This window comes from Gavialis gangeticus, unplaced genomic scaffold (genome assembly GCF_001723915.1).
Source record: "Gavialis gangeticus isolate Ggan-Ray unplaced genomic scaffold, GavGan_comp1, whole genome shotgun sequence".
Lineage (NCBI taxonomy): Eukaryota > Metazoa > Chordata > Crocodylia > Gavialidae > Gavialis > Gavialis gangeticus.
The window spans coordinates 13,621,235-13,646,390 of NW_017729028.1; the positions used below are offsets into that span (position 1 = coordinate 13,621,235).

Here is a 25,156-nt window from a genome sequence, read left to right on the forward strand (position 1 = left end):
GACGCCCTTGCCCCTCAGACAGACTGCAAAGGGGATCCTGCCTATCAGTTCCCTGAGTGAGTCTGCTTTTCCAAAGTTCAAGGTTCTTACTTTGCTGCTTTCCTTCCTTCCTTTCCTCAGGATCCTATACTCAGTTATCTTATGATCTCTGCTGCCCAAGTTGCCACCCACTTCTATGTTCCCACCAATTTCTTCCTGTTTGTGAACAGCAGGTCAAGAAGACCGCTGCCCCTAGTTGGCCTCTCCAGCACCTATACCAGGAAGTTGTCCCAAACACTCTCTAAAAACTTCCTGGATTTTCTATGCACTGTTGTACTGCCCTACCAGCAGATTTTAGGGTAACTGAAGTCCTGCATGAGAACCAGGGCTTGTGATCTGGAAACCTCCACTAGTTGTTTAAAAAAAGCCTTGTCCACCTCATCTTCCCAGTCTGGTAGTTGTTGGCATTGGATTTAACCCATATACATTGTTCTGGGTGGGCCCAAGCCCTCAAACTGATCATGACTTCTCCAATCAACAATAGACAAATTTTATTGATACACAGTAATAGCAGATAAAAATAATGCAAGCCAGACAAACAATTCTATATCTGCCAGTCCTAGGGCTGTCACAGAGGGAAGATATGTCTGGCCAGTACACAAGCTTCACCCTGTGGCTTTCTCTTGAATGTCAACAGTCAGTAGCCTGGAGATAGAGGGCTGAGGCCCACCCCCCTCAGAGACACAGGTGAGATGGGCTTGTGTGCCCTCTGTCTTTGGTGGCCTCAGGTTTCCTTCTTGCAGACCCTTTGCTTCTCTGAAATCCTTCCTTTTGTTTCCTTTGTCCCCTGAAACCAATGCTGCAGAGTGCCCTATCTTTGCCTGGGTACACTGTTCATGTTATAGAAGAGTGTGGTACATGTCTTCAATTTCCCAGGCGGTGTGCCTGCTGGTTTCAGATACAGTGGGCCTTGAAGGAAACTTTGTTACAAACAGGCTTTTAGAAATCAATTAACACTTGCTGTTGCCCTGGGCCATTGTTCTAATGCATATCTACTTTACCTACAAGCCAGTTCCCAAAATCAAATCTCTAAATACCATTTTCTAGCCATCAGTGGTCGATAGCAGACACCCACCATGACATTGCCCTTGTTGCTCTCCCTTCTGACCCTAACCCAGAGACTTTGAACAAGCCTATCTCCAGTTTCCTACTGTACCTCTGAACAATTGTACATCTATTTGCCATAAAGAGCAACTCTTGTTCCTCTTTTTCCCGGCCTGTTCTTCCTGAAGTTTATATGCATTATACTCCAGTCATGCAAGCTATCCCATCAAGTCTCTTTTATTCCAAACACATCATAGTTATATGAGTGTACAAGGACTTCCAATTCTTTCTGCTTGTTTCCCAGTCTTTGTGCATTCATATACAGAAATCTGAGGTAACTGGCGGATTGACCTACTTTCTCAGGAAGAATGAGAAGGCCTCCCCTGCTTGTGCTTCCTCCGGGTCAACCCCTTCCCCACTTATCTCAGGGCTTTGGTCTCTATCCCCTGGTGAACCTAGTTTAAAGGCTGAAAATATGTCTGAGCATTTACTGTCTTGTGGGTCACTGAGCCTTAGGAAGAACATACCATATCTTCTTGCATACAAGATTCACCTTTCCCCAAAAATCAAGCCCCCTAAATTGGTATATGAGTATTAAGTGGAGAAGTTGATGTTTTTCTGGAATTAGAAATAGCCTGCTTGGATTCCTGTTCCTCAATACAGCAGCCATGGCATTACAATTCAGACAGCTAAAGGACTCAATTGACTTAATGGCTCATTTTTCTTCACTCCACAGGTGCTAAGAACTATCTTTTCTTTTTAATGGTATTTGTGTACCACTATTGAAGCTAATCTTTCCTAATCTTGTTGTCTGCTAGCTGCTCCTGGCCTCTCTCTTCCTATTTCACAGCCTAAACAGGAAAAAGAAGGTGAGTCAGCTGAACATAAGGCTCTATCCCTGCTCTGTGCAGTTATAACTCTGGAAAAATATTTTCTCTTTATTGTACCTTTCAAGATCACGTATACATTATATCCTGGCGTATGTTGTATGCAATAAAATATGTAAATATTTTCTTCTATATCATCCAGACCATATTTTTGAGACTGTAAGGCTCATTTTGTAGGTATGGTTCTGCAGGCTTGCACTATTTATTTGGAAGAACTGGGGCACCACAATATTCCAGTGGGGGAACAGCAACCTATTTTAGAGATAACCTAGCATGAGAGATGGGATCAGTGGGGGCACAACTGCAGTATCCTAAAACTATCCTGATCCCCAGTGCAAATGAGTTGCCATATTTTCAGGGGGCTACTTGAAAATCTAGGTTGTATTTCTGACAATCAGAGCCACACCACCCACTACACTATTGCTTACATGCCTCTCCATGAATAAATGGTCACGGAAGTGGAAGAGAGGGCCTGGAAGGAAATCTGCTGCTGCCCTCAGTGTACACTTCCACCCTTGCTCTCCTCTCAAGGGAACTGACCACATGAGTTTTTCAGGTTAATGAGAGTTTGTGGTGCAGGAGAAAGCTGCTACTCTACAAAATAAAAATAAAAATAAAATCTTATTTTTTCAGACAAAGTTGGGGTAATGGAAGAATTGTGATCGTGCAAAAACTGAGTCACTGTCATCCTCTTGGCATAATGTCCAGCTGTTTGCATTGTAAAGTAACCATGTAATTAGAACACAAGAATAGCCATTTCCTGGGTCAGACCATAGGTCCATCTTACCTGGTATTTATGTCACACAGTGGCAGAAAGTAGACGTTGAAAGAGAGAGTGAACTAGATATGACCAGGGTTTTTGTCACTGTTCCTCTATCACAGCCCCTAGCATTTAAAGTCTAAGAAGTTTTGATTCAAAGGCTGCATCCCTAACTCCCATGCTCAATAACTACTGATGCTACTTTCCTCCAAGAATTTGTCCAATGCTCTTTGAATCTGGCTAAACTTTCAGCTTCCATAACATCTGGTGGCAATACTTTAATTATAGGCTGCATGAACAAGAACCGCTTTTGTTAATTTTAAACTTACTATCTGCTAGTTTCATTTAATGAAACTAATAGCATGGTAAACCTGATGTGGTGTTTGTGTATGATAATTTTTTGCTCACATATTGTTTGATGAAGTCATTGTTACCAGATTTGCCCATCCTTTTGGGGTATGCTCGTTACTCTTCTGGGGTTGCTGTAATTCTATCAATGTGCTGCTTGTGTCACTTATGTTCCTATATGGAGCTGTATCTCTCCCTTCTGCAAGTCCTCACCCCCAGTGGAGCTACCTTGCAGGATTTGGTTTCAATGGGGATGGGTTCCTCCAGCTACCAAATCAATCAAACACAAACACACATAGGGCACATCTAGATGAGCACATGTGTGCCTGTTGCAGTGTCTCAACCCCCTTTGAGATGCTGCAACAGACATGTGTGGGAACAAAAACATGTTCCCCATGTGCGGGTGCTCTGCCCTGTGTGGGGCAGAGAACCCAGGCCTCCTAAGCAGCCCCCACACCCAAAGTCCTCCCACACCCACAGTCCCCCACTCCTACCCACACACTGACCTGCATCCCCCCACATCCCTCCATATCCACCTACACACACATCCACATCCCCCCACCTACTTCCCACCTCCCTCCTACAAACCCCACATCCCCACATCACATACCCACCATGTGATAAGGAAACCAAAAGCAAACATTAAAAACTATAGATATTTAGGATTTGTTTTATTATGATGCTAGAGATACTGGTAGGCTTCCAAACTGCTTTAACATTGTAAATATAGCAATAAAACATTGCCCATCTGATCAATCCCTCTCTCTCTCTCTCTTTTGTTCTAATTCTGGAATAACGTGGATTTGGGGGTATTTTAAAAGGTGAATTTGGTATGCTGCTTCAGCAGTCCATTTGGCACAAGGGGTAGTGTCCCCAGATACTAATTGCCCAGGCCCCAGAAGTTCCTGTCTATTTGTATGTTCCATATTAACTTGTGCCTTAAGTCCAACCCAGCTAACTAATAGCCCCTTTAGGGCCAGCTAACTAATAGCCCCTCTAGGGCCAAAGGGTGAAAGATACTAATTTCTTAGGACAACAAAAGCAAAAACAGGATAGGAGTGACGTGGGGGTCAAAGGGCCAAAATGTGAAAATAAGTTCTCCAGAGAGGGACACCGAGCAGAGCCCCTCCCTCCCCCCAGGCCACACTGACCAGTCCTCAAAGGCATCCAAGAAGCCCGGTGGATGCCACCCACTGGTGATCTGCCTGGAAACGTGTGCACACAAATCAGGGCCTGAAGCCAAGGGCCCACAGTGTGTCTGTGAGGTACCCATAATCCACTGTCTCAAATGCCTTCACCCGGTCAAAGGATAGGAGGGTGAAAAACATGCCCTCCCAGCATATTAGCTGAAGGAGGTCCTGAACCAGGTACAGGTTGTCGAAGATGGAATGTCTGGGTACTGTGTACATCTGGTCAGGATGTACAGACTGCAGGAGCAGTGAGAAGACCTTCACTGCCACCTTGTAGTCCATGCAAAGGAGGGACAAGGGACACCAGCTACTCAGGTTGCAGGGATCCCCCTTCTTTGACAGGTGGGTCAGCATGGCCCTCTGTCATGATGGGGGAGCACCCCACTTTCCTTGGATTCAGCCCCAACTGCAGCAAAGTCTGGACTGAGGACATCCCAGAAGGCCCAATATGCTGGAGTCCCTCCCACAGGGTCCGACAGGCTTCAGCATCAGTCAGATCCAGGGAGAAGAGCTCTTTGTAGAGGGCCTGCATGCACTGGTGCATCTCAGTTGGATTCATGAGGGGGGTGCCATCACCAGCCAGAAGTCAGGTGATGTACTTCTTGGCCCCTCACCTCCTCGCCAGGGCATAAAAGAATCAGGAACCATAGTCCATCTCCTGAAGGAGCTGGACGTGTGAGCGGACAAATGCACTGCAGGTGTGGTGGTCGTCCAGAGCACGAGGCTCTTCCCGCCTCTCCTGACACTGTCCACAGAGGGACGTGTTGGTTGGGTCAGTGGCCAAGTGCCTGTCCAGCTCCAGCACTTCCTGCTCGAGCTATTCCTAAACTGCTTCCCTCTGCTGGGTGCACCCTTGAGTGTAGCTGTAGCAAAAAAAGCCAGATGCACATCTTCCCCATGTCCCACCATCTCTGACCTGAGGTGAAAGCTGCCCATTGCTCCTACCAGGCCAGCCAGAACTCCCAGAAGGCCTTCATGAAGACCACAACCTCAAGGAGACTGACATTGGATGACCCCAGGGGATGACCCTGGATACTCAGGCCCTAGTGTGGCCTGGGCCCAGGGACAAAGTGGTGACCTGGGTAGGTTTTTATACTTCTGGGGCCACCAAAGGTGCTGGCCCCAGGCTCTAACTCCCCCTGGCTGCAGATCTGGAAGAATCCAGGCAGGATTATTTTGCCCCAAATGGCACAATTTGTTCCACAACAAAGTGCAAGTCTGGGCACATGCACTGATGCAAAAAGCCCCAGCTTATATTTGCACTGCTTCTATTTGAGCTGCTGCAAGCACACATGCTTTCATGTGTGGCCGCGCCCATACAGGTTAGCAGAGCACCTCTGAGTCAGGCTAGGTTACGCAACATTTCCAGGCTGATACCCTCATGTGCCCCAACCTCAGCACAGGAATAGAATATGTCTGTGCCAGCTGGGTCAGTCAGCATTTACAAGCTAACCACCCCATATGTCACAACTCAGCACAGTAGGGCAATCAATAAAACACAGTCAGAAACACACACACAGGTTAATAGGGTACCTCTGAGTGGGCAGGGTTATTCAGCACTTCCAAACTGACACCCTCATGGGCCCTGGCTCAACACACCCCTTATTTCAGCAAGACAATAATAAATGCAGTTAGACACACATATACAAATGCTAACAGGGTACATCTGAGCAGGCTGGGTCTGATCAGCACTTTCAGCTGATACCCTCATGTGTCTCAAAACTCAGCACGTCGCAATCTCTTGTCATAATTGTCCTAGTAGTAACTCCCTTGATGGGCAGACCCCGCAGGATCTCTGGGCTTTACAGGGATCTTTGGCTTAGGTAAAAGAAGTGTTGCTACAGAGCAGGTGGGGAGGTAGATGAGAAGGAAGAATAAGTGAGGTTCAGAGAAAGAGTATAGCAACCAGCTTGACTATAAAAATTAGTTTATTGCCAGGTATATGACGTTTATGATGATACTAGTAGTAATAGCCATATAAGGAAAAACAAACACAACAGTTACACTATTACACAGTTTCAATGAAGTATTTGGGGAAGTCTAGCTCAAATTTGAACAGCGAAAGTCAGGTTTAGAAAGCTGTGCCTGGAGTAAGAAAGAGAAGGAGAGAGAGGGATTGAATCAAGTCTGAGGTTTAAAAAGTGGGCTTAAACAAAAGAGGAAGAGAGAGAGAGAGAGTTGGGATCTCATCACTCCAGGGTTCCCAGATCTTTGTTGACAGGCAGAGCCCCCAGCACACTCATTGAAGGTATTCCAGACAGAAAAGGAGTGAAACTGGTGCAGCTTTTGGATCCAAGCACCAGGACAGAGACTAGAACTGAGGTAGGGGTTTTTCTAGGGGCTTAAGGGAGAACACTAGGTTAGTTTATGCATAAACGATGGCTCATATGCAGGATAATAGGAACTGATCAGCCCTGGCTATGGGTGGAATTACCCTGAGGAAGCTCACAATGCAAACAGGCAGATTCAGTGTTTTGGGTACCAATAAATGAGTCATTACTAGATTTGGTCTGATAAATGCTGACATGGGTTGATTAGCATTTGGAACAGGGATCCCCCATCATGCAGTGCTCCCCTGCTTCTCAGTTCAGTCCTTGCCTTGGAATCTCTGTTCTCTGTTCTGAATGCCAATGAAGGTGCCTCCCTGTCTCATCTCCGATGTAAATGAGACCAAGGGTTTTCTTATCCTGTCCTGAGGGGGTTAGGTGTATCCTTCACTGCATCTTCATTGACTTTTCTAAGTCCTTCTTCTGATCAATTCTGGTTCAGGCAGAGGTTGGGGGCAGGGAGGGGGAAAGGGTCAGACAGGGTGGATACTGCTCAAGCGTTCCCCAGAATACAGAGCTGACAGGTAACATCAGTTTGCTAGAGACGTATGAATAATAATCTCCAATAGCATCCATAATTTGGTTATTTCCTGTAGTTTAGCAATCTAGAGATACTGTATACTTAAAACTTTCAAATACACCTCTCATTCTTTAACCAGTATCTGCAGCTGGGGGAATTGTAGAGGGAGATGGTCCAAAAAAACTGAGGAAATTCCGAAACCAAGAAACTTCTTATTTTATAAGACATTCGGCAAGAGACAATGGTATACTAAATGACCACATACAGCAAAGTCCAAACACTTAAAACAAGAAAATAAATAATGAACATAATCAATTTTTAGTTAAATCTATCCATGTTTATATATTCTTCTTTTCATGTAGAATACATGATTTCACTACAATGCCATATTAATTCCGTCCCATACTACATACTGGTCTTTCACTAATGCTCTTCACATAGAAACACAGTGATTAGAGTTTCTAAAATAGAAGTAAAGACTGTAAATGTATACATTAAATAAGAGGAAACACTGGTCAACCAGAAATTTGTAAAAAAAATCAAAAGGATGCACTTCCACCTTGTAAATGCATTACTAAGAAATAGTCACTATGGATATCAAAAATAGCTTTTGCTGTCAATAATCATGAATAGTATTATCAGCTAAATATGTTTTAGAATATCTCTTAAAAGGAAAATATTTCAATACAGATGCAATATTATTCCTTTGCACTTAAGAAGAGTACTAGCAGAGATTCTTTAAAGCTTTCTATATCAGCAAATTAGTCTTATATAGATTATATGGACAGTGTAAGATTTTTCATGACCCCTCTATTAATTTTTAAGTGCTTGGATTTTGCAAATGGTGTTATAGGTGAGTATGCAACCTTGAAAGTGTTTTGAAATGAAGATTTGATTTCAGATCAGAAAATATGAAAGAGTTACTGAATTGTCCTATGCTACTCCAGGGTCTAGACCAAAGGCAAGTTTACCTCTAAACATAACAAGTGCAGCTTTGTCCAACTTTCTTGACTTCTCTTGGGAGATTAATCCACAATCAAATTGATTCCATCATGAGCAATGCTATTCAGTTACTTACCACTGAATATTTTGCCTAAGTTATTGTCTCAAATTCTATCCTATAGCTTTTATTTATCCATCTTGTACCACCTTAACTCATTCCTCCTCCTTCTGGGGGAGATTTTATGCCTTAAGATTTGAAGAGAGGTTTATTTTTTTCTATCCCCATCCTGGAAGATAAGTACAGTCTGATGGGTGTGTACAGTCATCTACATTCAAGGTTAAGCTGCTGTTCAAGACCTGATTTGAATAATCTAGCATCCAGTGTATTGGATGTTATATTAGAACAATCTATTTTAGGATGTTTGTTAAATATAGTTTGATTCCGGAGGTCAGTATGTGAGTACTTGATCTTCCACCGTGAGGGTTTGTTTATAGTCCTTTGACCAATGCTTCTAAGTGAGAAGAAAGAGAATTATCAGAGGACAGGGAGAGAAGTAGGTAATGTGGAATTGTTTTCTTCAAAAAAAAGCATCTGTGTTCATCAGTGTTTGTCTGCTTTTTATCATAAGATGAAAACACAAAGATTCAAGTGTGTGTATGTTTTTTGTATTGTTTATATTTGAAATGTACACCATTCAATTTATAAAAAATGCATCCAACAGAAACTTTGGAGACTCTAACTGTTATGTAGTATCATCTTTTATTCTATTTTAAGAGCCTACCTTAATAGAAATGAAACAGAAATTGCATGAGAAATTAAGCCTGCCAGTTTGGAAAACAAGATGTACTGCAAGACTGAAAATTCACAGCCTCCATCAAAATCCCACCACCCCACCGGTACTCACACAGTGAAATGGACAGAATACGGGTCAGAGACTGCGTCGGTTCAGAGCAAGGGGCTCTCTGTCTCAGAGAAACATTAGGAACAGGAACAAGCTGGGAACTGGCAGCTCCTGAGCACTGATCTTACCAGTGATACTAGGCAAACATCTTTGTTTCATTTCTGAAATACTGGTAATGAGCTAGAAGTGCGACCCAGTGCACAAAGGAATGTCATTTTCTCTATTTTTTCCTAGCCTGAGCAAAACAGCCTGACTGCTGTTTCAGGTCCCATAATGAAACTGTCACCCTCAACCAAAGTACCAGGGGCCATGGTCTGAAGGGGTGATGAGGAGGGCAGCTTTACATTCTAGCTGTGGACTTCATAGTAGCCTTGAGAGCAGAAGTGGGATTCAAGTTGTGCCAGCTGCAGTGTTTATAAAGACAGTCATGCATGAATAAGAAAAACTAAACAGCAAAAAGAATTGTGGAGCAGGAGGCAAGCTTCTATAGTCCCTTTGTCTCTCTAACTTTTCTGTAACCAGAAGACCATCTTCAACTCCCTCATTCTTCTACAGTAGGTAGCATCTGTAAATAATAACTGTTATCACTGCACTAACCAACACCCTTTCTGATGATTTTGACCCTGCTTTGTCCTGGGACCCACTGGCCTGTTTCGTCTCAGCTGGGTTTCAGGAGAAAGAAACTACTGGCGCTCTACTCCTAGCATTGGATTGCAAATCTATGTTCCAAAACCAAAAATGAGTTCCATAATGATTGCATAGATACTAAAGACTATGTGTGTCAGAGTCACTTGGTTGATACTGATAAAGGCCGTAAGAGTAAAAAACACTTTACGGATGGTCAATTTAGTTTTATAAATTAAGTTTTTTATTTTATAAATGATTTTTAATAAATCCAGTCTTTCTGTTCAGAAAGCGTTTATGGTGTTGATCAAAACCAAACTAGGTTCATGTTTATAACTGCAGCAGTTATAATTTCAGGTTCAGTAGTGCTTATTTAAATCATGGGGGAAAAGAGCTTGTCACTCAAACTTCTCTCTGATAAATCACCCTCTGTGTGTGAAAAGTGAAGAAAATACCCTTCAGTGAAGATTAGTCTCACAGAGATAGCACATACTAGAATGACACTTTTAACTAATGTCATTTCTCACCTCTGAAAATACAAGTGAGAATCTGGAAAAAGCTATACTCCTTAGCTTTTAGCTGAGGAAAAGGGATGTGGAAAGGTCAGATTCAAATAACAAATAGACCTTGTAGTAAAAATGCATTACACCGGGATGAATGGGTCTGGATTCAACCCCTATTGGTTTCTTTGGTTCCATAGGTTTCTTTGTGACCATGGGTCAGGAACTGAGATTATGTGTACACCATTTCAATGTGGTGTGAGCTAGTGTTTACAGGGAAGCACATCAGCCTGCTCCATACTTGTTACTTCTACTAATGAAAAAAATGCAGCTACCTTAATGCAGCAGCTGAGCACAAAACAATGAGCTCTTTCCCCTCCCAAAGCCACATTAGAAATAATATAGATATATTACTTCTGTTTCAGAAGATAGTACGCAAACACCTGGTTGGGGGCCTGCAGGTAAGGCCCTATGAGGAGAGACTGAGGGACCTGGATCTCTTCAGCCTCCACAAGAGAAGGCTGAGAGGGGATCTTGCCGCTCCCTACAAATTCATCGGGGGTGAGGGGGACAGCAAGGAATAGGAGATGCTCTGTTTACCAGGGCACCCCTTAGAATAACCAGGAACAATTGGCACAAACTGACAGAGAGCAGATTTAGGTTGGACATCAGGAGGAACTACTTTATGGTAAGGGATTCCAGAATCTGGAATGGGCTTCAAGGGAGGTGGTGCTCTCCCCTACCTTGGGGGTCTTTAAATGGAGACTGGATAAGCAGCTAGCCGGGGTCATCTGACCCCAGCAATCTTTCCTGCCCAGGGCAAGGGATCAGATGCAATGATCTATTGAGGTCCCTTCCAACTCTAACAACTATAAAACTATGAAATTATGAAATACAAAGAGATGCATTGTGTGCCATTGTGGCTCTCCTTCGCACAGTACTGAGGTGGTGTAGACACGGTTACAGGACTTGAATCCAGGTCTACTACAGTTAATGACAAACTTTTCAGTGGGCTTTGAATCAGGCCCATCATAGCATTCTACCTCAGTGCTCACCTCTTGTATTGGAATTAATAATGCTTTCCTTGCTTATAGCAGCACTTTGAGGATACATTCTTTATACTTCTGCGTGGCTTAGACATAATAACAGTGGAGGCCATAGAAGAACCTGGGTAGATTTCACTAATACTATGAAAAACATTAGCAATTCCCTCCCCAGTATGAAAATAGAGCCCTGTTTTGAACATCATATAGTTTTCCTTCTGCTTTATTGACCATTGGATTGCAACTCTCAGAAATGCATTTGAGTTCCACAACAGAGCCAAAAGATGTGCCAAGCCCAGACAAAAATATTTTCCTTTTCAGACCCAGAAGTGTAGTTAGTTTCTGTAACAGTTCCATGGTTGATGTAAACATTTTGACAGAAAATACTTGGTGGTGACTGCAGTGTAAAACTATCTGAGAATAAATGTACTGTGACTTGGAACATAAGATACAATTTTCTTTGCATAGAGGCAAAATGAAGTGATGACAGAGTTCACAAAACCTATTCTCCTCCTGAAATTGCATTCTGACCTTGCCTTTCAATGGGAGTCTTTCAAAAAGTTAAACTTGACAGTGCAAGAAATTTCATAGACTTTTGTCTGTAAACTGACAATCACAGTACTCCAGTCTTCTATTCCTGCTTTACTTTTCTGTTTGTGAGAATACTAAATAGAGGTAGCTGGGTCTCCATGCCACCTTCAGTAGTGATATGAAGCTGTTCATTTCAGTATTCAGAATAGGCAGTAGAGCAGGAGAAGGAACCTAAGTTTCTCTTTCCTAGTTGAGTGACAGCTGTAAAACTAAGGAGTCACGTGTTCTTTCCCTAGCCCATTTAAACATTAATCATTTAATGTAGGAGTGCCAATGATGCAGCCATATAATCCAGACTACGGAGTTCCTGGAGGCACCAAGAATTTGGGTGTAGAGCAAGTGGGGACAGGGCCGAGCCTCACTGGGAACACATTTTGACAGCAGTGAGGCAAGCAACAGCTCTGCCAGTCCCCAGTGGTCTCTGAGCTGTAATGGGGCAACTCATACCAGGGCCACTTGCACAACACTGGCACTGCTCCCCTGTTGTTGGGATCTAGATCCTGCCTTTGATAAGCCCCATGGTCTGGATCCAGCTTCTGGGCCAAGTTTTGACACCTCTGGTTTAAGGCAAAGTAAAAGAGCTTTGAGAGGAAAGTTTGGGATCCTCCCCACTCAGAACGCTGTACACCTTGGTGATTAGGGCACTCTTCTGGTATGTAGGTGATGTGGGCTTGAAGTCTCTTATTCAGAGGAAGAAATTGCATCCAGGTCGCCTATGTCTTAGGTAAGCGATCTAAAAGAAGGCACTATTAACTCCTCTTATTTTTTTTTTAAAAAAGAGGGAGCATTTTTTTTAAGGTTCAAAGCCATGAAGCCTAAAGGAGAAAAAAAAAACACCTCTACTAAGTCCAATGCACCTAAGCCCCTGGAACAGGTAAGATTTAAAACATATCTCTTTCTGCACTATTTCCCCCTGAATTTCTAGGGCAGCTTGCAATAGTGTTCTTGCTGTTGTGAATCCATTCTGCAGCACCTAACTCTGAAGATAAGGAAAGTGCCTAAAGCAATTGAATCAGGACTGTGAATTTTATGGCGGTAGCAGAACAACCCTTAAGCATTGTGACATATAAATCCTTTGGTAAATTTAGCTCCAAACCAGTAGAATTTCACAAGCTTCACTATGAAATCACTGAGGATCTGAATTCTCACTTATTTTTTATACGGATGCGTAAATAGTTATTTATACCTGCTGAGGTTTTAGAAATGTTGGCCTTGGCTATTTTTTTTTCTCAAAGAGGCCTATAATAAAACATTGATCACATTTAAAGTCATAAGCATAGCTTCACTTTGTTTCAAGTCCCAAGAAATTTCTTTTTTTAGTATTGGCATTACTGTCCATAAAAGGTGGGCCACTGAAAAGCATGCCACTGCAGCTAGACTGCTCCTACTGAAGTTAATAGTTAAACTTCCATTGACGTGAATTGTTTGAAGAGCTATGTCAATGCTTGGCATATTTCAGAAGACTTTCTTAATATTTTAAACCTTCATTGTATGTAGCAGCCAAGCCTTTTCATTATCAGTTCCCAGCTCTTATTATTTTCATTATTTTCCCTTTAAAATGTTGTACAAAGAAATGCAGTGCAGACATATGACTAAGCCTATTTAACCACTGTTGTATAACAACCCTCCCCTATCAAAGTAGTATAAATAAAATATTCTACTTCCACACATTATTGTGAGCTCTTCATGCCATTTAAATTATACTCGCACAGAGCAGGAATTTAGCATTGTAAATTAAAACCCTGAAATATTGCATATTAATACACTTGCTTCCCACAGCAAGGTCATTTTATATGCCCTCTAGCAGCCTCAAGAAATAATGAGCAGACTGAGTAGATTGCATTGTAGAACTGGATTATTCTGAAATTAAATTTAAAAAATACATGGACAGATAAAATTAAACACAACACTAAAATCTTACCCAAAAGGAAATCTGTAGTTCAGCCTGTAACTTCACGTCCAGTTTACATTATCATAAGTACATTTTAGGAAACATAGTGGGCCAGATTCACCAACTGATGAAAGTCAGCATAGTACTAGGGAAGCCAGTATATCTATCAGAAGTAAATCACCTGAGATCTAGTTGACTGCATAAAATTGTGAGTCTAATCATTGTAAAGAAATGCTGAGACTTCATAAGGATAGATTAAAAATTTAAAATTATATCAATTGCATTAATTATCTTTAGATAGTAAGTATTTTATAAAATTGAAAACTGGCTAAGAAAAGAAAAATAGCGGTAGGATTAAATGGCCAATTTTCACTGTGGCAAGGTTCTCTTTTTGGACTGGTACTTTTTAATGTATAATTCATGATTGAGAAAAGGTTGACAGTAAGGTGACAGTTGGCTGAGACATATTTATCAGTGTATTTTTGGGTCTGAAGCATGTGGGCAAGAATGGATGGAAATGCTCAGGAACATCCTGGCTGGATGTTCCTGAGTAGAGGCATTAGAGGTTGCTACCACTACCAAGATATACCACTTATGGCTTCTAAAACTTCGGCCAGGTACAGACATTATACATTTTTTGGTACAGGTGATCAGAAACTGACCTATTCGCATAACAGAACAGAAATTCAGCACACAAAACTGGTCCATACAAAGCTCAAAGGGCAAATGTGTTTGCTACTGATTTAAATTATGCCACTTACAGAAAATCATGTAAGTTAGATCAGCTCTACATCTGGCTTTTTGCATGTCTGTACCTAGCCTTAGTACCAGCCCACCAGTGGCATAACTAGGAATGGAATTAGTAATGATCCCCACATTAAGGTGGGTGACCAATGACTGAAAATCTGACATCACAGCAAATAATTTTTGTTTCACACAATTTCAAATGGGCTAAGAACAGAGCAGGACAATAACTGTGAGCATGTTGATGGCTTGGCCTCAACCAAGGGTTATACATCTGTATCCACAGATGCAAGTGGAAAAGCTGTCAGATCCCTAATACTTTGCTTGTTACATCAACAAGGCTTTTAAAAGAGATTTTTCATAGCAGCACCCCTTTGATATATAAACAATTGATCTTTTGGAAGAATATATTAACAATAGTTAACATGCACATATTTCTCTGATCCATGTTGTCCATTACTTATTTAAAATGCCTCCCTTATACGTTTGCTGTTCTGTGCATAACTATAAAATCAGAGTATCTAAACAATCTGCTTGTATAGATTTAAAAAATGTATTTGTAAATAGATTAACTATCTGTCAGTTGTCTGTTGTGGTTCTCTACAGCTCAGCAATATTCAGCTGTAACACATAAAGACTATTTCTTAGTTACAGCAGCACTGAAACACATTTTGAAAAAATACAATTCCGATAGTGGACCAAAGTCACCCTATAATTCTGGTTCACTTATCAGTGAAATTTTACAATTTACAATGGAAATCAGATCAAGGCCTCTTTGGTCATTGCATTTTTCATCTCTAAGAATTTAAAAATAAGACATATTTTGAAAACTCAGTTTGTTTAAAAAAAATATATGTATCTCCTAAGATGAAAGCATACTTGACAGCTTCTAGCCCGGAGTGATTTTTTTTCAAATGGCTGAGTTATAAACTCCTGCAGATAAGGGGGTATAATAGAAATACTGACAGGCATTTAACTATAGCAATGCTAGCAGGCCTGTTATAATAATTGGATTTGGGGTGGAGTGCAAAGCTAAATTTACAGATTCCTTATGCCTTAGGGGAGCCATTCATTTCTGTCTGAAATGGCTATGGTGAAACAGCATCAGTACAGGTAAAAAAAGACACTTAAAAAACAGAATGGTTCCATCTCTATTAGCTCCAAGAAAACAATCATTCCTTGATAGATTAAGTGATGCATGAAATATTGGAACCTACATCTAGGAATCATTATGAAGAGAAAAAATTGATTTATATTGAATGTTTTAATTTGTTGCTTTAAGTGAAAATGTGTATGAAACCTGATGTACCTGACACCACTAGCTTGCCATTGGACAGCTCACTGGAGTGTTAAATTAAACAACACCCAAATAAAACTGAAAAAAGGAAAGGTTGAAGCAATTAAGCACTTATCCTGCAGACTTTTCTTCTCTAGGTCTCATGCTTAATTCAATTAAAATGTAGACTTCTTCACCTTCCCAAATTGACTTATTGAGTTTGACAGTGCTCAATAACACCTTAATGTTTGTGCAAGAGAGAGAAATCACTTTGTTCTGTCAGAGAGACAGATGAGATAAATTCATCAAGAAATTAAACTCAATAGCAATATTGATGTTAGACACGGTAACACACAAGACTAACAGACCTACATTCCCTTCTCAAGAAATACTTTAATGTTATGTGCTTGTCAAGCCTTCAGCATTCGTACAAGTCCAGTTATATTTGAAAAACAACCATTAAGATGCCTCATCAGTAACCTTCCTTTATTTGTCTAATATACACTTAAAAATTAGAAAGACATACTGGGCCAAATTTGTGATGAGACTACCTAAATTACATTGTACCAGAAATGTATTTAACCTAAACTATATTTTTACTTTTAAAGCCAAACAAGCTTTATCAACAAAAAGGGAAGGTGACTGATTTTGTAACAGACCCACAATAATTTACATGGTCTAGTGAGTGACGTTCACTTATTTCCATTTCTAGTCAGGGCTACCTTAGAGGCATATTCTGAGGATTTACTAATAATTAGGCATAAGCAGCAGGCCTAGCTGAATCAAAGCCAAAGGGGAACTCATATTTGAGAACTGAAGCACAAAGCCCAATATTTAAACAGAATTATGTACAATGTAGACTGTGCATATGTGTAGGGTCAGGGCTTAAGTGACCTGACACAGTATATATACAATTTGTTCACAATTGCTCCCATTGGATTGGGCTAACACCTGTGGTATCTCAAAGAAGCTTGTGATGTGCAACAACTACCTTATTTTTAGGAATTTTGATACAGAATTATTTACAGGTAGACGGAACAGTTATTACTACTACCATTGCAAGGGGCTTGAGCATGCCTGTCCCTGATCAGCTCCGTAGTACCTGCTGACCTCACCCAGGCTGTCTCCTGGGAGGGCACTATTTCTGGACATTCTACATGGTTAGGGGTGTGTCTACACATCTACACTATGATGCTGTAGTGACACACTATGGTGCCATAGTATCCGTTGGCAAAAACTGTGATGCCACCGCTACATCGCCATAGCAACGTGCTTCCTCACTATAGTGCATTGCTACAGCGAAATAGTGGCCAAAAATAACCATGAGTGGCCGGCATGGCACAGTATGGCATGTTACTGACCCATCTTTTAGTACTTCCAAAATCAAGTACTAAATGACAGCCCAGTAACAAAGGCACCATATGGCCACATGTAGACACGCCCTAGCAGGACTTTGTGTCACAACACCTTGAGAAAGGGCCTGCTCAGTTCCTGAGCAGGGACAAGACTCATATGATTCAGCACCTGGTTTCCCCTCACTATGAAGAAGAGAAGCAAGCTGAATCAGCGATTTTCATTATACAACTCCTTTTCAAGAGGGGGTGCCGTGTCCTTTCCTCATCTTTACCCCTGTCACCTGTACAGGAGAATCTGTAGCAGCCTTTTGAAAGCAGGTCATTGTCTTCCCTCTCACATATGGCCTGGAAACTGGGCAGCTTAGAAGTGTCTTGCTTCCCTGCTGGGCTTAAAATTGAGCCTAGCTCAAAGCACCCTGGTGTGCAATTACTCCCAATGGAACTAATGGAATTGCAGTGTAGAAAGATTCTACTTCAGACGAATTTTAAGGGCAGAGCCTTACTCTTTTTAAATGTCCTCATAAAAAAAGCTAAAAACCTAAAATGTGTAATCTTGGTGTGTCTTGTAAGGAGGATACAAAGGCAGCTTGTGTGAATAATGAATTGTGTCATATGGTTAGTTGTGCAGAATGTTAAAACATTCTCTGTGTTTGTTTTTGTGGCAGGAAGCCACCTTTGTTTCTCCCCAAAATCTCTGTGCTGTGACAATGTGATTAGGATGGGCCCAGCAGAGGAGACACACCTTATCCTCCCTCTTTAGGGAACCTGAGCTGGCTACATTCCTGAGGGAGGGGGGAAACCTGCTCCCTCTGCCTACGTGACTGGTATCGGCTACCTGGGTGAGGGGCATCTACCTGGTGGGTTAGAGTCTGCCTGGCAACTAGAGATGTATTTTAAATTGGCCTCCATTGGACCAGGTGGACGAGGTCACAGGGGCCATGTAAGTTAAGACTGCCCAGGAGGAGGGGGCAGCAGCCATGCGGGGACTCACACTTAGAGAGGAGCTTTACCATTGGAAACTGGCTCTCTCCCCCATAACTCATGAACTAGGAATGGCCTGCCTACAGAGGGAATCTTCAACAGCCTCTGGATGATGCTTGTGAGTAAGCTACTCAAGATCTGGTTGGATATATAGCTGGCGGTAACTCAGATGCGTGATCAAAAGGCTACCACAGCCAGACAGTTTTGCTTTATGGGATTTCTATGATATTGCTCTATCTTGTACCCTATTTTCACCCTACCCCCTGTAATCAATAAAGATCTCCTTTGTGACCAGTGTAGGAGACTTATTGAGGGGTGGGTCTAAATTATGCCTAAGAGGCCCCTTAGATCTGTGGACTAAGAGGGACTTTCCTTTTTGGCCCCCAACTTGGGGAAGTGCCCCAAGTGCCTGTACTGGGTCGAGTACCCATAAGACTTTTAGGCCTGTGTTTCCCTGAGGACACAGGGCTGAGACAGTCCCTTCTCGGGCTCATGGCAGCTTACTTTACCCCCAGGCTAGCAAGTGTGGTCCAGGAAGGGGGTCAGCAAGATGCGAGGCACCCCTAGAGAGGCACTTGGAGCCTGGAAGGTGGTCGGGTGCAGTGAGGTGGGTGGCTCAATGTAGGAGTGCCCCCTACTGGCCTGCCATGGTTTTCTTATACTTTTTTTGATGTTCTGAGGACAAGTTTATCAGCCTTTCATCCCCATGGGCTGGATGAATGGCATAGCATTGGTCCATGGGGAAGATGCCATTCCAAGATCAGCACACAGGGCATTGTGCTGACCTGACTCTGTCACACCTGGTCCATGCCAGCCTGATACCTTGCACCTGCATCTGGCCACACCAGTGAGATCTGGTACAGAGGGCTCAAAAAGGACAAATGCAAAGTCCTGCATTTAGGATGGAATAATCCCATGTACCGCTACAGGCTTGGGATCAACTGGCTAAATAGCAGCTCTGCAGAAAAGGAGCTTGGGGTTACAGTGGACAATAAGCTGAATATGAGCCAACAATGCATTGTTGTTGCCGAGAAGGCTAACAGCATATTGGGCTGCTTTAGTAGGAGTGTTGCCAGCAGATTAAGGCAAGTAATTATTTCCCTTTATTCTGAACTAGTGAGGCCACATCTGCAGTACTGTGTCAAGTTTTGGGTTCCCCACTATTGAAAGGATGTGGACAAGTTGAAAAGAGTCTGATGGAGGGTAAAAAAACATGGTTAGTGGGCTAGGACACATGACTTCTGAGGAGAGGCTGAGGAACTGGGCTTATTTAGTTTTCAGAAGAGAAGACTGAGGGAGGATTTGAAAGCAGTCTTTAACTACCTGAAGGGGGGTTCCAAAGAGGATGGAGATGGACTGTTCTCAATGGTGACAGATGACAGAACAAGGAGCAATGGTCTCAAGTTGCAGCAAGGAAGGTTTAAGTTGGATATTAGGAAAACCATTCTCACTAGGAGGTTGGTGAAGCACTGGAATATGTACCTAGTGAGGGCGTGGAATTTCAGTCCTTGGAGGTTTTTAAGGCCCAGTTCAACAAAGCCTTGGCTGTGATGATCTAGTTGGGGATGGCACTGATTTGAGCAGAGGTTTGGACTAGATGATCTCCTGAGGTCCCTTCCAACCCTAATATTTTATTATTCTATTATCCAACCCGTAGATCTCCTCACAGTTAAAGAATTCATTGTGTGATCTTCCCCAATACGAAACTGCTGACATGATAGGTTAACCAGTAATATACTTGAGGTTATAATTTTGACTTACTTAAATACTGAATTCAAGCAAAAATAAAATATGAGGGAACTGAAAGGAAATCAGGCCATTTGTTCAGTATTTGACAAGACGTTAGAATGGGGTGACGGGGGGACTCTTAGAACATCTAGTCAGTCTCTCTGCCAACATAGGAATGTTCCATCTTTTAATGTTTTCTTTTTTTTTTTTTAATCCAGTTACGGTTGAAATATTCTAACCTATGGAGTTTTCACTTTCCATCCCTTCCCTTGGGAATTTAATTTGCTGTCTAAGAGAACTTTCTGTCATGATATTTTAACTTTAAATTCCCTATCTTGGAACAAGTATTAGTATAACCATGACTAAGACATAGCCAAGTTGTCTTCCCAACTTCAATTTGTTTTGCTTGCTTAATTTCACCTTTCTGAACGTTTTTCCATTTGGAACACAATACTTGTATGACCTGAAGAAGAATGCACTGCATTTGAAAGTTTGTCTCAGTGCATCTCAACTTTGCAGTTGGTCCAATAAAAGATATCACCCCAAAAATACTTGCCACTCAAAAAATTCTTATTTATCTGTCTCTCATTGTTTGTAAAAGTTTCTGTAGCACATTGAAGATGTAACATGCCAAATGCTGTTCATTTCTGAAATCCTTAACTAACTACATATTTTAATTTGATTAGAATCTTTTTAAGTGGCTTTGACTATTGCTTAATTGTGGAGATACTTGGCTTAATATTGTTTCAAAGGAACTGTAGTCTGCTGTGCTTTCATTGTTACATCTTTGGATTGCTTTCAATACTACTAGAATATATTATTTTTTCCTATTGGACCTCAGACACTAGATTGCTTGATTTCCAAAAACAAATTTTCTAAATTTCAGTTTTTGGACTGCTGCCTTCTGTGAAGCCATTTCCCACTGTACTGAGTTTGGGAAGCTTGTGGCTACTGGACCTTCCCATGATCTCAGTTTTGATTGTTTCCTTCCTGTTGATAGCATTGCAACACCCCTCCAAGCAATTAGCCACCTGTAACCATCCAACCCCCTTTTGTCCTTTAAGCATTCCCTGGCATGCTAACACTGGCGTTAGCTTTGCACAAAGTAATCCCTGATGACATTGAATGAGAGAGAACCTCAGAAACTGAGAGCTGGGAAGAGTATATAACTAATTTCCAGTAAATTGTGACAAAACACAGGTTTGAGCCTTTTACTGTGGGGAAATAAAAAGAGAGCAAACCACTTAATGAAGTGAGCTTCTGAAAAGACTAGGCGTGGAACATCGATGGGGGCTGGTTTTCCCCCACAACAGTGGTGCTCACCCTTCTAGCCCCATGGGCCAGATGCATTGCTGGATTCAGCAAGGGGTCAGTGCTCCGGAGTCATCTGCAGACACAAACTCACATGCTGCCCTGGCTCTATGAGCTGAATCCAGCTGCAGAGTGACCCTGCATGGCAGGTCCAGCTGTGGACTGTGTTCTGGTACAAGTTGGCACATGGGGCTGTGTCATCTAACCTGCAGGACTCTCCATCTTTCCTGTAACTTGGCAGCAGGGAGTGGTCGCAGTGCTAATTGCTGTGGCTTTGGAAGCTTCAGCAATTAATACTGCCACCATTCCTGTGCCGCCAAATTTCCAAACCTGTAGGGGTCCCATGGGTTAAATGATACTGTCCCACATGCCAGATTCAGCCTACAGGCCAGAGGTTGAGCACCATTGCCCTACTCTGATTTATTGTCTGAAGTTTATGACCTGAGCTATGGAACATGTGAGCAACTAGAGGAACTAGAAAGGAGACTCAATAAAGTACTGTGATTCAAAATCTCTTGAAATGCTTGACTGGCTTGGTTTAGAGTTTATAGTCTTTATCAGTCTGCATAGGATTAGAATATAAGGCAGTTCAAGCTATTTTAAACACTCTGAGTCACATCTTCTTTTTTTAATATAGCCTTTTTTATCCAATTTTATTAATATTGTTTTCTGAATACCGTATTTTAACGCTGAATCTAATGATCCAGTCTCTCAAGGCACACTCACGAAGCCAGTTTGTCTTTTCATTCTGTGTAGTTGAATCTGATTTGAAAAGTGATAAATGTGTCCATTGTAATAGAGGAACCTGCCATTAAATAATGTTGTGTATGTAATGTGCATTGTAACAGACTAGAGTATTTGGTCCTTTTGATATTTTATTGAGAAAAGGTAATGAAATTTATGAGCTGTGATACTGCCTTTGTAAAGGAAAACAACAGTAGCTATTATTTACAGAAGTACCTTTATAAACAATTCCTGTTGAAGGCTAACCTGGGAAATAGGAGGTCTTGTGATTAATCTTATCAAGGTCCAGATGCCATATCCATCATCCTGGAATTTTTAGGCTTTTTTTTTAATATTAAATGTTATTACAGTGAGCAAGGGAATCTTTAGAAATAGCCCCATAATAAGTACAGTATAGTTATCACTACATAAGAGGAAATGCCCACATGAATAATTATTATGACTTGAAAAGTAATGACTGGGATTGCCTGAAAGACTTAGATAAGATTGGACTGTTCTATCCTATTGAAATGTTGCCCCTGTACAAAAAGCAACAAATTTGCATCTGTAGATGCATTGATCTGTAGATGCCCTGAGATTTAAAGATCTGCTTTGTTTTAACCCTCCACAGTACTGAAACTTCCTTTGTTGTGGCAGAATGGCTGCCTTTGGTAAAATATGAAGATAACAAATGGAAACAGACCGCCATCTAATTTTATAAAAACTGTCAGCTGGAGAGAATCATCACCATAATGATACTTCATCTATCCCATAATTTAAGTTGTAGTACATTAATTTGCAAAATATTAGCTGTAGCTAGGTGCTAGTTCACAATATTTAGATTCTAAATGCTTTACAATCTAGTAAAATGAATGGGGGGCAGGGAAAGTGATTAGCATAAGAGATGGGAATGCCTGGGAATTCTTGCCCTAATTTTTTTAGTATCCTTGTGACACTGAGAAAGCCATATCCTACCTCAGTTTCGCATCTATAAAACAGAGATGATAATATTTGGTTATCAATCACAGAAGCAGGTTGTATGACTCAGTTAATATCTGTAAAGTACTAAAAAGGTGAAAAGCACCGTGTTTACTTATGAATTTTGTGTCCATAGTTTAGCACACAGAGGACATTTCATGAAACAGACGTGATAGCTTATTGTCATGGCAATGATTTGTCATTACAGATTAAGGATCACTTTTCCACTGCTGTACCAAATAAAAGAGGCATGTAAGAGGAGAAAGTCCTTGCTAAAATATAAATACTAGCAAAGATGATCAGCAAAATGCATGCACGGGAAACTATTTAAGCAAAAAGTATGATACCCTGACTCAAAAGTTTTTCCCATTCTGTAAATCCCCATTTTATACACGGAAGAGCAGTAAAGAGTTTGCAGAAATTTCTCTAATGGGAACTGATATTTAAAAGCAAAGGCTAGTGGGTTGATTGCTTTTCTCATTAGACAACATTTGCAACAGAATACATCAGTTGTTGCCACATAATGTTTTACAGAATCCATCATGCTGAAGATATAATCTGGATACATACCATGAAATTAGCATATATCCATGCAAAATTGGCTTCTAAAAGCATCTTCATCATATGCTAATTGACAAAAAGCAGCACCACTGTAGGACGTGGTTTTTTATACAATTATTTTTTACAGGCACAAGTGAAAATTCTTTCCTAATGGTCAGATGTCAAACTGCTGCCAAAACAATATCTCTAATAAAGAGTCTTCTTTTTAAGACTGCATAAGAATTTTTTCAGTCACTTTCACCACTCTTCAAAGGAAAAAAAACTTAAGTGAGCACTGCTCTGAGTCTCTGGAGCTGGTTTACCATATACCAATGATGCTCAACCTTCTAGCCCCTCAGGCCAGATGAGGGGCTAGATGCAGCCAGGGGGCTGGCATGTTGTGTAGTCCTGTGGACTGGATGACACAGTCGCAAGTGCTTAATTGTGCCACCACACAAGGTTGGTCCATGGCTGGAATTGACATGGGGTCAGGCTAGCACAGACAGTTACTTTGCATCCAGATCCAGCTCATGGGGGTGGGCCAGCATGTGGCATAGACCTTCTGCATGACTCCAAGGGATAGTCCAGGTCAAAAATAAGGATAGTTCTTAGCAAAGTGTGGGATGTAAGCCCAAGGTCCTGGCATATACAGGTAGATCCACAAAACAAACATCTGCTTAGTGTTTCCGTGGCTACCTTCTAGGTACCCAGATACATACAAGTCCATTTGTCCTAGGGGAAAATCTATGTTCCAAAGAATGTACAGATGTGTATGCTCACTGTCTCATTTCAAGTTCCTCTGCTTGAATGCTGGGTAATAGGTAGTAACACTTTTTCCTGGCACATCCTTTTGTATATTTGTACAGTTATTGTGGTTCATTCCAGGGACAAGCCAGTCAGGCCACATGCTTTCTCTGGCCATCTACTTGCAAAGGAACTGAAATATATCTTGGAAGGGCAATGTATGCAAAAGACTGAGCAATGTCTGTTTTGATGTGGGTCAAACCTCAAGACAATCAGTCCCAGGTCAAATGAGACATCTGTTTACAGTGAAATCCATGGTTGTCTTTAGGATCTTAGGCTCTCTCTCCAATGCGTGGGAAAAATTAAGTACCTAAGAAGACAATGCACAAAAGTCAACATGCTGAGTGGGGTATCACAGAAGTTATCCAGTATAAAATGCTCAAGAAAGGGGAGATGCTTAATTTTCATCACTCTCAGAGACTCAGGCCTATTTGTCCAGATGAAAGGGACATTCATGCATTTATGTTGGATAATTACTGTGAATCCCAATCTGAGAATTAGGCACCTAGGCCAGGTCAGTTATTTCCTACTACTTCCCCTACCCCTTTAAAAAACCTGTCCCAAAGTCAATAACCAACAACCAGTAACTGGAACTGTGTAGAAGTGGCAATCATACTTTCCTAGGAAATGGGACACCCAAATTGAAATTCAGTGCATGAATGATTTAGACATGAGATTCAAATCTAGATCTCCCATATACCAGAAGAGTCTAGTAGTTGGGATGCTTACCTGACAAACTCACCTTCTAGGCCCTTCCTAAAACAAAATTAAGCAGCTTCAACACAAGTGATTAAAAACCACGCCAGAATCCCCTAAAGCTTAACGTATTCTCCAGGGAGATGGAACAGAGGGTTTGAGAATACAAATTGTGGATTTAAGTGCCTGTGTTAGTCATTTTGTAGATTAGGCCCACAATCATTGTTGTTTTTACAGAAAATTGAACCGTGCTGGTTGGCAGTACTAATGAACATAAATAAAACACATAAAATAATACTTCGTATCCATATTCTAGGGACTTACAAACAGAAGGTAAATGGTAGAGTTGCAGTTATCCTGAATTCCAGGCTAGGGTCTTTTTGTCTAGATCAGTGACACACAGCTAGGGGAA

At 41.5% G+C, this 25,156-nt stretch overlaps 1 long non-coding RNA gene across 1 annotated transcript; it reads right to left on the reverse strand.

Moving 5' to 3' along the window:
- Positions 1-2,858: 2,858 nt before the first annotated feature.
- Positions 2,859-25,156, reverse strand: LOC109300099. The gene is made up of 3 exons (XR_002098115.1): positions 25,144-25,156; positions 15,395-15,400; positions 2,859-3,006 (listed from the first exon to the last, which is right to left on the reverse strand). It is a non-coding gene; the product is annotated as an uncharacterized LOC109300099 (long non-coding RNA).